The following is a 6,000-nucleotide window of genomic DNA, read 5'->3' as shown; positions in this document are numbered from 1 at the left end:
CTAGGGAGGGAGTCGTAGCACAAGGCTAAAGGCAGCTTGACAGCACTGTTTTATTTGGCCACATGCCGAAAAAAAAAAAAAAAAGGCCAAAGCTTTTGTCCAAACGCCATCGCAGTTTTGGAAAGGCCAGCTCTGGGATTTGGAGCTATGTCCTACCCAGATTGTTAGTGTGTCTCCAGGCCTTGGCACCCAGGGAAGGACCAGGGCTGCAGAGCTCCTCCAGCTCACTGTCCTGCCTCCCTACAGCCAGAGCCATCCTACCTGCTGTGCCTCTGCTGGCTCTGCTTTGGCTGCCCTGGAAGCTGTTACAGGGCAGTTGCTTGTACCCTGCTGTGCAATGCTCAGCTCAGCTACTTGCTAGCTCCTGGTTGGCTGCTCGTGACAGGCAAGACACTTGTCATTTCTGTACTGAGGGCTAAACCCATCCTTACTGCAGTGGAGGTATCTGCATGGTATAAAGCAGAGTCCAGCCAGAAGAGTTTGCAAGAAAAGCAAACAGTTTGCTTCTTCCCTCCCATGTCCTGTGGCTCTTCCACAGCTTCAGGCATGGCTAAGGACAATTTCATTTTGGCCTATGTCAGCCAGAGCAAAATTCTAGTTCTGGTCTTTCTGCTTTACGTCTGCATTGTCTTTTGTCTCTCCAGGTAGCTCTTGTCCTTCAAATCTGAGTATAAAAAAACCCCACACTGTTGCATGGGACCACCCCTACACCCTGATAAACCTGTGACTGGTGTCACGCTGATGTGGTGATGGAGCAGCCGGTCCTCAGCATTGTCCCCCTGGCCCTCCCGTTCCTCCACCTCTGAAAAGAGAAGTGACATCCCTTGGAATCTTTGACTCTGCTGCCTGAACATAAACTCCTGTTCCCAGGCCCCTCATGGGAACTAGTGGCTTTGACTCTTGTGCTGTTGCTGAGACCGGTCTGACTTGGCGCAGGGATCCTATAGCAGAAATTGTTGGAATACTGCAGGGTAGGAGACATGCTCCATCTGCCTGGGATCAGGAGAAAGATCCACAGAGGCCAAAGCCTGATCCAACAGACAGGAGTCTTTTCACTTTACTGCCAACACAACTGTTTTTCCAAGGCATAATTGTTGCCAGAAATCCATGGTGTCAAGACCTGCTATTTCTTCGCTTCTAAACAAAACAAACCCTGGTTTGCTTTCTGCCAGGGAGAAAAGCTCTTGTCTCAGAGAATAAAATCAGGCAGAAAGAGAGCAGGCTCTTGTCTCATCTCTCATTCAGTAATGATAAATTTGGGGAGAGGGAAATTACCTTGCAGAAGTTGGGAGATGAGTGCATGGCCTGAGCATGCTCTAGTCTGCACAGGGAAGCCTTATCCGTACTTGCAAGATGTCTTAAGCACCTTTCCAACCTGATCGTGCTTTGGAAGCAGTTGGGCTCCTTCTCGCTGGTGCCTTAGGCACTGTGAGCAGCATGCCAGGCTGCCTTTGCAGCTCAGCAGAATGATCATGCGTAAAATCCCCAGGTAATTTACCCTGAGTGGGATCCTGTGATTTGCTGACATTCCTCATAAACTGAAACGAACATAAAAGAAATGAATGCAGAGTTGCTAATTTGGAAACATTTTGAATAACTCCTCACCAGTGTGGTAACAGTTAGCAGGGAGCCCTGGTGATAAATAATAGTTGCTGAAATCCTGAATTGGCTATAAACTGGCATGAAGGAACGGAATCCCCTGCGTGAGGCTCAGCTCAGTGAGTTACTCTACACTACGCTCAGCAGCAGCTGCAGGTGAAGACAGAGGTAGTTTTAGCTGTATGAGGTTGTAGTAGCAGATGTCCTGACATACGTAAACTAGATCATATGCATCCTCAAATGTCAGCTCTGCTTTACATCGCTTACTGCTTCTGGGAGCTGCAGGGCTTTACACCAGCAGATTATCCCCCTCCCTTCTCTGCTGCGCACTCCTCCTTTTTAGCTGCTTGGTGTAATTGCATATAAACTAGGAAGATCCCAAAGGGATCATTACTTTTCTGCACAAACTGCTTTCCTTATTCACATTTCACATCATCACCTGCAGGCATCCCTGAGACCAAGCAGCGTTTCCTTGCAGGGCAGGGTGGTTCACACTGGACTGCAGCCATAGCAGCTGGCGTACCTCGGGCTAGATGGGATGATGTGGTCTGAGACCTCTGTGGTAGTACCCAAGGTGGTGGTGGAGCAAGATTTCCTCGTGGATAATTTGCTTTTTGCTTTCCTTCCTGCTGGCTCACCCTCCCCAGCATCTCTGTGGTGGTCAGTTCCAGAGAGGGGAATGTGGTGTCCCCCCTCCAGGACACTCAGGATGGATCAGCAGAAGGGCCACGGGTCAGGACCATGGTAGCAGCTTCTCCCTCCCACGAGCTTGAGGCTGACTTGGCAGGGCTGCTTGGGTGAGCACAAGCCACCAAGCTGGACCCACCTTCCAGCACCATGGCCTGATGAATAACAACAGGTGGGAGGCAAGGAAATGCTTGTGAGTGATTCGTGGAAAAAAAACTCTACAACTCGAATAGAGTTACGCAGCAGGTATGTTTACTCCAGCGCCGGGGTGCAAGGGGATCTCTCCACAAAGCTTGAACACCCACCACACATTTTACCAAAAACTTAGAGTGTGGATATCCATATTCATTGGACTATGTAACACAAACATACATATGCATGAGTAAGGCTGGGTTAGTTCGAAAGGCTGATGTCAACAGTTTATGTCATCTTTGCACCTGTGCATCGCCTCCTGGTGGTCATCTTCGGGGGTCTTTGGGAGGAAGGCTCGTAGTCTTTCTCACTTTGTTTTTTCCCTGGAGCATGCACAGATTCTCTTGGCAAATTTCTTGAATAACAAGAGTGTTTTTCAGATGGTTTACTTTCTATCTTATCTAAGAGAACCAACAGAACTTCTACCATTCGTATATGGCTATCTTTACTCGTTAGCAAAATTCCAACTAGTTAAGAGCCACCTGTTACTCAAGGCCAAAAGTATAATATTTTGCTGAACATTGTAATCCTTGATGGATTGTCACAGTGAACTGTTTTGTGCTGATGAACACAGCAGTCCTTGGTAAAATTCCACAGAACAGTCTGGGCAAGCAGGATTCTTAGCAATATTTAAAAAATACTATAACTTGCTATAAGTAAGTAAATAAGTTGCTAAGCAGTTTTCTGTAAGTAAATAAATCTCAAAACAAGTCATCATTTCTCTGTATCATGAGAACGAAGCTTGGACACAGGCTATCTCTGCTGAACGTGACTGGTTTTTGGAAGCCATGAGTCTGAGCTGTAACAAGTTGAAATTAAAGTTTCTTTTCCCCACATTTTGTCTTCCAAAAGAGCTGCTGCTGCTGCTTGTGGGTGGCTGTGGTTGCAGCAACACCTTCATGGTGTACAGCGTTTGCTGGTCGAGGGGAAATTGTGCTGCCAACATTGGCAGTTTTGTTGATTTCGGTGGCTAAGGCATGAGTCGGCCGACAGCCTGCAGAGTCAGTGCCAGAGGTAGCTTCCACCAACACCCTCCCGCAAAGTAATTGCAGATGCAGATTGCAATTGTGACCACAAACTTTGACAGATACATCTTTGTCTTTCAAAACCTTGTGACCGCAGCAGACAATAGTTTCACACACTGGTGTGAAATGGGTTTACATGATTTGTGTTAATATAAAACAATGTTAGGACTATACTGTAAAATATGACTCTTTTCATATATGTACTCTTTAATTAGATTGTTTCTATATAACCACAGACCTAAGGAAGTAGGGTAACGTAATATGTTTGTTTTTTTGGTTTTTTTTTTTTTTTTGCAAACTCTTCATGACTCTGTGTTCTAATATACTGGCCCAAATGGTTTCATCCGGTGTTGTTGACAACTGCCTAGGGTTAAGAAGGAGAAGTTTACAAGATGCATGCACAAAGTCGAGGGTCACCTAAGGGACAGGCCGAGGAAGACTACTGACTTCATCCAACGACCACCAGACGGGGGTAAAAAGACCCCAACAGATGAAGAGAGCATGCGCCAAAAGAGACACACCAATTCCTGTAACTCATCTACATAGATCCAGCTTTTCTCAGAATAAGTGTGAATATGTATTAATGGCCATGAATATGTATAGACCAAAAAGGAAATAAATACCGAAGAGGGGAACTGGTCGGTGTGTGGCCTGGTAGAGCAGATGCTCCCAGTACACCCAGCGCTGTTTGCTTGTCTTTGTTCTTTTTATAAATTGGAAACCTTGTTTAAGATTTTAAATTTGGATTCAGTCATTTATTACAATTTTGGGGGCTCATCTGGGATGGTCTTAGTTCCTGATTTCTGACTCAATTTAGGAGAGGCGCTCCACCATTTGGTGGCTCCTGATTGGGTCGGGTCGGGACTAAAGCCATCGTGAACCTAAATAAGGGAAAGCAAAGAATTTAAAACTTTTTCTGAGCTCCCTTGTCGGCTGCAGCAGTTTATTTAACCCATGATTCTGCGTGTGAAGATCCAGACGAAGACGACGGAGTCGTAAGTTAGAAGCATATACCGTTTGGTTGGGTGGGATTTGGTTGCCTGTGTAAGAGTGTGACTGAGATGGAACTTAGTTCCAAAGTGATTGTGGAGGTCTTCTAACCGCGGTTCCAATCTCCTGCGAGGGACTTAGCTGGTGAAGGACCGAAGCGATTCCTATAGGATTTGTGGGTGGGTGATAGGTCCTAAACCCCCTGCAAGGCACTCTTATTGGTAACCAAGGGCTGTAGGAGTTGCCACAGTAAAATTCCTAGATGGGTCAAAAGAAATCAAAGACCTGGGACTAGAAGAAAGGGAGCAAATTACCAGATATACCACCAGATAGTCCGTTAGGAATAATGATTAAAAATTGGAATGAAAGGGGCCCCAGAAAAGGAAAAAGTAAATTAAAATTAATTCAATACTGTATGGTCGAATGGCCGAAAGGAACCTTTAAAACCACATGCCTTTTGGCCTATTTTTTGATCTTTTGAAGACTGGATTTGCCAGGCTCTGAATATATATATTAACTCAAAAGAACCAAAAGTCAGGAGGAGAATGATTATGTGAAATTGTGGATCAGGACTTCACGTTCTTATCCAGCTTCAATACTTACACTAAAAAAGGATGAGAAGTCTGAGGAAGAAGAAGGGGATAAGAATGAAGAAGGGATGGAAAAAGATAATAAATGGAAACCACTAGATAACTTGCCACGTCCGTATCTTAACAACCCACCTCTGGTGGCGGCTGCTCCTCCTTCAGCTGTAACACCTCCGCCTCCACCACCACCAGCACCAGAAACAGAACGACCTCCAGCTGCATGTACAAGGAGTAGAACTGCAATATTTGAAGAAGTTCCTCTATATCCTTTGCGAGAGGTACCCCTCGGAGGCAATCAGGGAGGCTCTGGGTTTGTTGCAGTTCCATTATATACCACAGATGTAAGAAACTTGAAGAAAGAAATGGGGACCTTATTAGATGATCCCCTCAGAGTAGCCGAAAAATTGGATCAATTCCTAGGTCCAAATACATATACCTGCGAAGAGATACAGTCCATTTTAGGAATCCTATTTACTGCAGAGGAGAGAGGAATGATAAGGCAATCTGGAATGAGAATTTGGGAAAGACAGAATCAAGCAGGACCCCTGGGAGACCATGTGGCCAAATGTGGATCCCCACTGGGATCATCAACAACCTCAGGGAAGACAGAATATGAGGGATTTGAGAACACTAATTATACAGGGAATAAGAGAAGCAGTTCCCCGGGGACAAAACATTAATAAAGCATTTAATGAACAACAGAGGAATGAAGAATCTCCAACAGAATGGCTAGAGAGGTGAAGAAAAAGCCTACAGATGTATTCTGGCATTGATCCGAATACAGTGGCAGGAACTGCACTTCTCAGAACACAGTTTTTAGCAAAATCTTGGGGTGATATAAGAAAGAAAATAGAAATATTAGAAGATTGGCAAGAAAGGGGATTGGAAGAATTACTTAGAGAAGCCCAGAAAGTTTATGT

Source organism: Athene cunicularia (assembly GCF_003259725.1).
Source record: "Athene cunicularia isolate RWA chromosome 13 unlocalized genomic scaffold, athCun1 chr13_part1, whole genome shotgun sequence".
Lineage (NCBI taxonomy): Eukaryota > Metazoa > Chordata > Aves > Strigiformes > Strigidae > Athene > Athene cunicularia.
This window is presented reverse-complemented; position numbering follows the sequence as displayed.